The sequence below is a fragment of the Grammomys surdaster genome, unplaced genomic scaffold (genome assembly GCF_004785775.1).
Source record: "Grammomys surdaster isolate TR1022 unplaced genomic scaffold, NIH_TR_1.0 125849, whole genome shotgun sequence".
Classification (NCBI taxonomy): Eukaryota; Metazoa; Chordata; class Mammalia; order Rodentia; family Muridae; genus Grammomys; species Grammomys surdaster.
In genome coordinates this window covers 1,575,278-1,586,207 of record NW_021620675.1, presented here as the reverse complement: position 1 = coordinate 1,586,207, position 10,930 = coordinate 1,575,278, and the positions used below count along the sequence as shown (strand labels likewise).

The 10,930-nt window shown below is 45.4% G+C and overlaps 1 pseudogene; it reads right to left on the bottom strand.

The window, feature by feature from the left end:
* Positions 1-6,969: 6,969 nt before the first annotated feature.
* On the bottom strand, positions 6,970-8,287 carry LOC114640682 (annotated as a pseudogene).
* Between the last annotated feature and the right edge of the window lie 2,643 nt (positions 8,288-10,930).

The window sequence follows — 10,930 nt, the reverse complement described above, 5'->3', positions numbered from 1 at the left end:
ACGGCTTGCTCAGCCTGCTTTCTTTCTTTTCTTTTCTTTTCTTTTCTTTCTTTCTTTCTTTCTTTCTTTCTTTCCTTCCTTCCTTCCTTCCTTCCTTCCTTTCTTTCTTTCTTTCTTTTTTGTTTTTGTTTTTGTTTTTTCGAGACAGGGTTTCTCTGTGTAGCCCTGGCTGTCCTGGAGCTCACTCTGTAGACCAGGCTGGCCTCGAACTCAGAAATCTGCCTGCCTCTGCCTCTCAAGTGCTGGGATTAAAGGTGTGTGCCACCACCACCCGGCTTCAGCCTGCTTTCTTACAGGACCAGAGGTAGCATTGCCCACAGTGAGCTGTGCCCTCCCCCAACAATTGCTAGTCAAGAAAAATGCCCTACAAACTTGCCTACAGGCCAGTCTCCAGGAGGTGTTTTCTCATTTCAGGTTCCCTCTTCCCAGATAACTCTAGCATGTGTCAAGTTGACAAACAAAACAAATAAAACCCCAAAACACACAAAAAATGTACAAAATTTTATCATAGCTTGGTGTTGCTCTTAAAAACTGAAATTAAAGAAATGGACTTTAAATTCATCCTATTAGACTAACAAAGCAACTAGGAGAAAGCATATTACTAAAATAGCCTTCCTAAGCAGATCATATATGAGCGCTGAGGTGGTCACTGCAGGAGATGAGGGAAGACTGAAGCAAACTCATTCTCCAGCCACAGAGCAATAGTGACTGCAGGCTTAGATTTTTCAAAACCTACTTTAATACTGATTCTCAAACACCTCAAACTCCCTTCTAGCCGCCTATCAAAGGAAGAGGAGACGGATGCTTAATAGGACAGAGTGGAACATGGACCTGTTTAGAAGTAGCTCTTTAGCCGGGCGGTGGTGGCGCACGCCTTTAATCCCAGCACTCGGGAGGCAGAGGCAGGCAGATTTCTGAGTTCGAGGCCAGCCTGGTCCACAGAGTGAGTTCCAGGACAGCCAGGGCTACACAGAGAAACCCTGTCTCAAAAAAAAAAATTTAGAAGTAGTTCTTTGACTCCAAAGGCACATCAGTAGCAGCAGTACAGTCCAGCTGGCAAACACCCAACACAAATCAGTAACAGCAGCTTGCTTCAGAAGTTCCCTGGTGTGTTTCTCTCTAAGAAATCAAGGGGAGACCAGCAAAGACCAGCAAAGCATTGCAAGGTGAACCAGTGCAAGACTATTGCTCACTGTCTGTTGGGTTATACTCTTTCTAAACATCATGCACCCTCTCAAGTGTCTGGTTGAGCAAAACATCACACGCCCTTTCACAAGACAGCTTCCGGAAAACACTGCGTGTCTATTCCAGCAAAGTGTCCTCTCATCAGGCAGCTTCCAGAAACATTTCACAAACACAGCTGAGTTTCCAAGGAAACCAGAAATTTCCACTTTAAGTGACCTATGACCCTTTTTAAAGAATTATTTATTTACTTTATTTATATGAGTACATTGTAGCTGTCTTCAAACACACCAGAAAAGAGCATCTTGTGAGCTGAGATGTGGTTGCTGGGAACTGAACTCAGGATCTCTAGAAGAACAGTCAGTACTCTTAACCACTGAGCCATCTCTCCAGCTTCCCCTTACCCCCAGCTATGATCTTATTAACAGGTGGGCTAGTGGCTTAGTGGGAGGAGTGCTTGCTGTTCTTCCAGAGGACTGGTGGTTTGTTTCAAGCACCCACATCAGGTGGCTTACGTCCTTCTGTAACCCCAGCTCCAGAGGGTCTGTGCTCTCTTTTCTGGCTTCAGAGGGCACCTCCATGGTATACACACAGAGAGACATATGCACATAAATAAATAAGTAAATTTAGGTAGGATAACACAGCTTTTAAGATATAAAGGACAAGCACCAGAATTCACAGGAATATGAATTATTCCTAAGTCCAGGCCCTTCAGTCTGCTTGATGGTCAGCTTAGGTCTGGGGATGTTAAATGACCTGCTCGAGTATGCAGAGGGAGGAATCCTTACTCCTGCTTCTCTGAGCATGCTGTCAAGTGAGCTGCCTGTTTGAATCCTTCCTCTTTGATGATCTTTGAGGGTTATTGCCTGAATTCCATTTTCCTCATCTGTAAAATGGAGTGATTGGTTTAATCACAAGACCAATGATTTAATGATTACACCCATGGAGTGAAGCCCTGATTTGATTTCCAGGCTCATCTGATGAAGTCTCCCAAAGTACTCTGGACTCAGATGCTCAGTGGAGCATCCGTCCTGGATTGTGAACTTGTGATGTGCCAGGAGCAGATGGCCCAGATTCTGTGTCCAGTTCCCGCCCCTTAGACCTTACCCTGAGTTCATGTATCATTGGTTGTCCTTGAGGTTTATAGAGGGAACAGAGTCCATGTGCTCACAGATAGCCCCAGAGAAACCAGAATTGTTAAACACATGGGCTTTTCTCTTGAACCAACAAAATTGATTCCTGGTCATCCAGAGGGCTGGAGTGGATGTTTAACAGCCTGGTAATCTTTTGCTCTTCTGTGGAGTCAGCCCTTTCCGCAATCCTCTTTAGCCTGAGCATCACTTCTCAGTCAATGGAATCCATCTTGTGAAAGAGGTCCCACGCCCTTTGCAAAAGAGCTAGCTGTTGTGCTTATTACAACCCCCCCTCAGGCCCTTATCCTGAACATTGTGTCCATAGAAACCTCTTTTGGAAGAGGTCGCAGGTGCTTTGCAAAGATACATACTTAGCAAGGCTGTGCTGATGCAGTCATGTCTCAAGCTTTGCTATAATGACTGTCATATGCAATCTTTTCCTCAATGTTTTACTGTGTTTAAGGATGTAGAAATGGAACTGACTGGGCGCCAGACTCCAGAAGTTTGAAGCAGCCTGGCTAAGTTATGGTGAACCAAGTTTCTTTCTTGCCTCTTGTGGTTTGTTTATCTGCTGACAGCAGAGTTTACAGGGACCCCAGTGTTACTGTCCACAATAAAACAAACCTAAGTAGGGCTGGAGAGATGGCTCAGTGGGTTAAGAGCACTGGCTGCTCTTCCAGAAGTCCTAAGTTCAATTCTCAGCAACCATACAGCCATCTGTAATGGGATCCAATGGCCTCTTCTGCCATGTGGGCTTACATGCAGATTGAGCGCTCATATACATAAAATAAATCTTTAGAAAAAAATAAACATAAGTAAGTACAGTAAAGACCTCTGTGGGTTCTGTGTGTGCTAACAAACTGCTGGGTTTTGAAGTGGTAGTTGGCTGGACAGAGGTATGCATGGCTTGCAACGGGTGTCTGAAGAGGAAACAGCTTTGTGAAGAGGAAACGTTTTTATCCTATAGAATCTGCCTTACCCTGGGTAGTTAGCTGGTATCAGGGAGCCGTCACAACACACACAATGATGGACAACAATGATAATAATTACTCTGTGTGTCCCCTGGCCCCTCATGTGTCTCTTGTCTTGTAAGTCACATTTGTTATGGTCTAGGTAACGGATGCCATAAAGTCACGTCATGCGGCAGATCTCACGATGGAGAAGTAGTAGAGTGGGTGGAGACAGTCCCATCCCCAACAAAAGGGCTCAGACGGTCTCTGATCTCTCTGAGAAATCATTCCTCGCTTTGGAATCCCCACCTCCTTCCAGTCCAACGATGGTCTTGAATTCACTCTCCATATTTCCCAAACTCTATCTAAAGCCCTCAACATCCCTTGTTATTTTCATGTCCCATACAAACCCCAGGCCTTGGGAAAGATACAATGAACTAACTGCTCCTTAACACCCCCCCCCCTTGAGAAACTCACCAGAACTTCACCTCGACTGGGTAAGGCTCCCGCCGCTGGCCCTTCTCAGGCTGTGGACTCTCCCCAAGCGACCTCTTTTTATCTTGACATTTGAGCTCACATCTGGACATGTGGCTCTGACTCCTGCTCTTTCACCCAGACCCTTGCCTCTCCCCGATTGTCACTCACTTTGTAACTCTGTCATCTCTGCTCCCTCCTCTGGGGCTTTACTGACACTGTCTTCCCTGACCACACACCAACTCCTGTCCACTCCCTATCAACGTTGGAGACCAAGTCCTTCTCTCCCCTCCAGACCAATGTCCTTCACCCCTTTCTCCTGAATGGCAGGGCCCCTTTGAAGTAATTCTTGTGACCCTCCACAGCTGCTAAGCTTGAGGGATTCCCTCACTAGATTCACCAATTTCACCTCAACCCCCTTATCCCTTCTCCCCAGAGTAACTTCCCATCTTACGTATCAACCCCAACAGGACCCTGCTCCCTTAGGTTTCAGAGGAAGCTGAGATCAACCACCTTGCCCTCAGTCCCAGAAGAATGAGGCCTTACTCCGGCAGCCATGCTCGACTCGACTGAGGTGGACATGGATGTTTCTTCCTTTTCTGCTTGTTTGCTCCTGTCCAGGGTAACTCTTACACATGGAGATTCAAGGTTCAAGAAACCCTCACTTATAACAAACAGTCCCTTCAAATAGGGTCGGGAAATTGTTTCGTAGCAGGTTGTCCTGTGAATATCTTGATTTCAGATGTCAAGCCTTCAGAATGGTGAGAGAGAAAGTTCTGGGTATTTTAAGTTTATACAATTTTGCTGTAGCTGTCCAGGAAAAGAACACATCATTACTTTGTGCTCATGTTTTTCCTTCTAATTTGAGTATCCTCTGTCACTACTCACCAAATCCCACCAGGCGAGCTATTTTCAGACCCCCTACTCCCTTGCTACGGTCTTCCTCCGTGTTGTCTGTGGGTTTCCTGCCTGGAGCTCTCCTAGGGGCAGGCTGTTACTTAGGTTTTTTTCTTGCTGTTTATAAAAAATGCCTACAGTGAAGGAATCGTCATTCTTGTTCATAAGTACATGGGGGGAGTATTGACAAGGCTTTGTTTAGAGCAATGGTTCTCAGTCTGTGGGTCACAACCCCTTTGGGGCCAAAGGACCCTTTCCCCGGGGCTGCATACCAGCCATCCTGCTTATCAGATTATTTCTACATTACAATTCATAACAGTAGCAAAATTATACTTAGGAGGTTGCACTGAAATAATTTTCTGGTGGGGGAGTCACCATAACATGAGGGACTGTATGAAAGGGTCGTAGTGTCAAGAAGGCTGAGAACCGCTGGTCTGGTGGGTTTTTTATTTGTTTTTGTTTTTGTTTTTTCAGAAAGTTTCCTGGGCCGTCAATAATGAACACCACAGGTGGAAGCAGAGTGGCTGCTTACTGTGGAGCTTGTGCCGACAGTTCAGTTATTTGAGGTACAGCTCAGGAGCGTGTGGGCCACACCTCACTAGGAGAATGGTTGTATTCACAGGGATTTGGGGCCCAGCTGATGGCTGCTTGGGTACCATGCAGTGACCCAACATCACAGCAGCTCCCACACTGGGATAAGGTGCAGAAAGAAGAGACCATGCTGTCGGGCGTTTGTTTATATTAAGGAGCTAGGTCTACTTTCCATCCTTTATCAAGCTGTTGCTACAGAGACTGCCACAGCTGTTTCTAACCACCCACAAGTAGGTCTGCTCCCCGCTAAAGTCACATCAAGAAACACTGTTAACCCCTTTGTCTTCTGAAGTCAGATTCTCCTTTCTGAATCCAATTTTAGCCTTCTCAAAGCCAGGATGGTTGGGTCCCTAGACCTGCGTTATCTCTTGAGATGTGGCAGGTGGCTACTTAAAATTGGCCACATATTGAAATGCATGTGTTATGTTTGTCTTTTGATGCCAGACTGAAGACTTACTTATACACGAGTTGACCTCTGTCTTACACTCTTGGAGGATATTATTTATATATATGGTATGCATATTTTAGGGGAAGTATGACAGTAATTGGCACTCAGGAAAAGGAAATACAACATTTAAAAAAATTATTTTATGTGTATGGTGTCTTGTCTACAAGTATGTCTGTGCACAAAATGAATGCTGGGTGCTCAAGGAAGCCAGACGAAGGCATCAGATCCCCAGGAACTGGAGTTACAGATGGCTGTGAGCTGCCTTGTGGGTGCTGGGAACTGGATTCTGGTTCTCTGGGAGAACAGAAAAAATCCTCTTAAGTCCTTTCTCCAGCTCCACACATGGGGTTTTATAACATACACAGTCCAGCGCTTATTCAAATCAGAAATTCTAACAGGATAAGGTACTAAAAATGTAACCAGCTACCCCTGTAGCCACTTCCCATGGTTGCTGGAGCAGATTCCCACAAACATCCCACAAACGACAACGTGAATCAATTTTACAGTTTTGGAGCCAAGACTGGTTTGAAATGGGCATTAGGCTCCTAAATGGAGGATGTCTTCAGGGCTGTGTTACTTCTGGAGGGTTCAGGAGCAAACCTTTCCCGCCTTTTACCTCTTCTATACACAGCTCACATTCCCTGACGCTGAGCGCGTCCTCTTTGAAAGCAGCCATCATGCCCCTGGCTTCCATCCCCGTGTTCCCTTCTCTGTGCTGACTTCCTGTCTTCCCTCTGTCTCTCAAAAAGAGCCCCATGATTGCGTAGGCCCCAGACTTAGCCCACCCTGAGCTCCTCAACCCCACCTGTAATCCTTTCAGTCCTGTGTGGTAAGGCAGGGTCTGGGAGTCAGGCCACAGACTTCTGGTAGAGAGAGTTCCTTAAGAGGGAGCGCAAATGAAAAGCGCTGTGAATTAGCAACGAGTATATTAGCCGATTTCTAGAGTGTGCTTAAGACAACCTCCAGATGTTTTATGATAACATTTCAAAATAATTTGAACTTTTTGTTTTGTTTTTAGAGACAAGGTTTCTCTGGGTAGCCCTGCCCTGAAACTAGCTTGGACCAGGCTGGCCTTGCGTTTACAGAGCTCCACCTGCTGGAGGGCTGAGATTAACGGTGTGCACCATCATTGCCCAGCAACTTCGTTGTTTTTTTTGTTTTTTTTGTTTTTTTTTGTTTTTGTTTTTTTTTTGTTTTTGTTTGTTTTGTGTGTGTGTGTGTGTTTTTAACTTCTCCAGTCGCTGAAAGGGAACTTTATTTAGTCCCGGGTCACGGGCCGGGCACGGCCCCAGCTTTATTTGACCTCCCTCTTTGGGCTCAGGTTGTTGGTATGGCCACACTTCTTGAGGCAGTTGACTGCACCGGGGTGCAGGTGTGCATAGCACTTGCTGCAGTTCATCTTGTCACAGTTGTACTTCTGGGCTTGAAGGGAGGCTTGATGATGCCACCGCGCAGGCGCAGCACCAGGTGCAAGGTGGACCCTTTCAGATGTTGGAAACTGTTTCCCGGCGAGTATCAGCCTCTGCGAAGGTGATCAGGTGGGATGCCTTCCTTGTCTTGGATCTCGGCCTTGACATTCTTTATAGTGTCACAGGGCTCGACCTCAGGAGTGATGGTCTTGGCCGTCAGGGCCAAGAAGACCTGGATCTTGGTATCTGCTGCTCAGCTAAAGAAGGTATCTCTTTCTGTTTTTTTTTTTTTTTTTTTTTTTTTTTGGTCTCTTTCTGTTAAAGAGAAAAAAGACAGCCCAATTTTATTTTTTATTTTATTTTTTTGAGACAAGTTTTCTCTTATAGCCCTGGCTGTCCTGGAGCTCACTCTGTAGACCAGGCTGGCCTCAAACTCAGAAATCTGCCTGCCTCTGCCTCCCAAGTGCTGGGATTAAAGGCGTGTGCCACCACTGCCTGGCTGAACTTTTAGCATAGCTGGGAAAAGGTCCCCTGATGTCTGCTGACAGCTTTCTCCAGTCTCAAAGCACCGCTTTCCAGATTTCATTTTTGTTTAGATTTTTTTCTTTTTTAATGTGTTTGGGTGTTTTGACTGCATGTGTGTCTGTGTATCATGTGTGTGTCTGTTGCCCACAGAGGCCAGAAGAGGGCGTTGGATCCCCTGGGACTGGAGTTACAAATGGTTGTGTGCTACTATGTGGCTACTGGCAATCACACCCAGGTCCTCTGTAAGAGCAGCCGGTGTTCTTAATTGCTGAGCCATGGTGGCACACCTTTAATCCCAGCATTTGGGAGGCAGAAGCAGGCAGATCTCTGAGTTCAAGGCTAGCCTGGTTCCAGGACAGCCAGAACTACACAGAAACCTTGTCTCAGAAAACACAACCTCACCACCCCCAAATCCAGCCAAGCCATCTCTCCAGTCCCCTGTTTAGCTTTTTTTTTTTTTTAACTCTAGCCAAGTTACACACATTTCTAGTTTTAAATGTACATCCTAAATAGGTCCTTTAAGAGATAAAAGTCTAAAGACTTCTATTTGCTCTATAGTGTGTTCATAAGATTGCCGAGTTGCATTTAAATAGAGAGAGATGGGTCAGGCCAATAGAAATAGCCAGTAAAGCCACAGCTTCTGACGTGGAGGCAGAGGGTGCTCACATCTGCTGGCATAGCTAACGGGAGCTTGCACCTCTACAGTTACACTACCGAGTAACAGTATAAAATACTGTTAAATATGCATGGAGGGCACACTGCCTTTAATCCCAGCAAAGGAAGGCAAAGACAGGAAGTTCAAGAATTTAAGGGCAGCCTTGGCTACATGGTGAGTCTGAGGCCAACCTGAGCTACACGAGACTGCTAAAAAAAAGAAGTGGCGGACAGTGCTGGACAGATGTCCCAGTGGTTAAGAGCTCTGTTGGCTCTTCCAGAGGGTCCATGTTCAGCTTCTAGGACCTGCATGACAGCTCACAGCAGGCTGTAATTCCATTTCCAGAAGATCCAACACTCCCTTCTGGTCTCCAAGAGCACTGCACATAACTGGTCCAGAGATACATGTGCAGACAGTACACCCATACACATAAAAAATTAAAGACAAAAGAAGCTATGCATATTTATAACATACACGACACACACACACACACACACACACACACACACACAAATGTTCATATCTGGCCAGAAGAACAAGCTGTTCCCTTACCTCTTATCTCTGTAGCTGCAGTGGTTTCCCAGGGTGACGTGATCCCTGGGGACCGTTAGTGATATGTCTCTAGATATTTTGGTTGTCACACCTGGCCTCAGTGGCACTGCACCTGGGGTAGATACCAGAGTTGCTTCTAAACATCCCATAACAGACAAGACGGCCTGTGTCAACATCAAGTCCTAAATGTCAGCCCTGTGAAGCCAGTCGCGGGTCTAGGGGGGAAAGTGGGTTAAGAAGATGTGATTTGACTTTTGGCAGACTTTCTCTTTGCTTTGATAGTAAGAGGGCAGTGTTTAAGTAAAGTAAAAACACTAGAGGGCACTGCCTGCTCAATTTCTGTGTTGGTGGTGGGATCTTGGCAGAAAAAGCGATCGGCTGGGAGATGCTTCAAGATCTATGAAATAGTTGTAATCCACAACATTCTCAATAGGTACCGCATCTGAAGCCTGGAAGGGCAGAGCCAGTGTTTGTTTGTTTGTTTTTTCTTTCTTTTTTCTCTTTCTTCCTATAATGATGTCTTGGGAGCTTTTGCCAGAGGAAGGGGGATGATCCCCCTGGATTTCACACGCAGGAACACCCACGCAGGAACACCCACGTCATTGGCACCTCCTCTGAGCAGGTGGGGAGGTGCTGTTGCCAGGCTCTCTGCGTCACTGCAATACTGTGAAGTCACATCTGGAACCTGAGCCAAGCGGGCAGGCAGAACTCAAGGCTGGTGAATAAAAACCGGCTTGTTGCATGCGGCTTTTACAGAGGATCCAGGTTTGGTTTGCAGCAAGCAGAGGCTGCTCACTGTCTGTAACTCCAGTTCCAGGGCATTCCATGCGGTTTCTGCTAAGCACACATGCAGTGCACAGGCATACAGGCAGGGAAAACACTCGTACACATAAAAATAAAGTAAAATCAATCTAAACCAGCTTGCTGCTTGAAGCTCTTCAGTGTGAGAGGGGGCCCAGTAGTTCCTCTTGAGGCTCCGTCCAACTTTAAAAAATAAAACTTGTTGCTTTTCCTTTTAGTCCCAGGCCCATAACTGAGCTGTAAAGATTTTTCTTTTCTCCTTTGAGACAGGATAGGCTTGGATTTTTAAAATACAGATTAGTCTCTCGGATTGACAAGATGGCTGAGCAGGGAAAGATGTTTGCTGCTGAGCCCGACCACCTGAGTTCAATCCCTAGGACCCACATGATGGAAGGAGAGACGGAGGGTCCCCCTGCAGGTTGTCCTCTGACCTTCACATGTGCACTGAAGGAAGCACAAGGCACCACCCCAAATTAATAAACACAAAAACTGGTTCTTCCTCGCTTTGACTCTATATATTTCCTTTTACTTATTATTAAATACTTAAGATGCAGCACAAGATTCTGAGGATGGATTCCCATAAATTGACATTCAACTTAAAATCTCAGCAATCTGATGGAAGCCCCTCAGTCTCCTGTTCTCCAGTAGCATGATACTCTTCTTGTCACCTGTGGTCCCCAGATTAATGAGTTTGATATGGAACATTTCTATTTTTCTACTTGTAGTATGTATGTTAAATGTGCACAGTAACATATAATTTGTGCATATTTTAAAACCTTACATAAATAGCCTCGTAATTGTTCTGTAATGTGTGTTCCCTTAGACTTTGGCTTGTAAGATTTACCTGTGTCAATACACATGGCTTTGGTAATTGTATACTACCATTTTTTTGTATTTGCATATTTGTTAACATGCAAATATGCCCAGGCCTTGGCCCATGGGTCCTCACCTATTTTTTTGTGAAATGGCTTTTACATTTCTGAATGGCTTTTTGTGATATAAAACTAATATTGGGGCATGAAATATTATTCTTAATATTTTGATACAAAAATTCAGATTTCAGTGTCCATAAATAAACAAGACACTGCTGGGTGGGATTTCCCTCTGGTGTTTGGGCCTTGTGGGTAGTTGCCACAGAGCAGATGACCATTACACCCTCCAGAATGGGATTGCTGGATTGCCCGCCCATATTTTTTACTGTCTTATCAACTGAGTCCGAATTTCTTTCTTTCTTTCTTTCTTTCTTTCTTTCTTTCTTTCTTTCTTTCTTTCTTTCTTTCTTCCTTCCTTCCTTCCTTCCTTCCTTCCTTCCT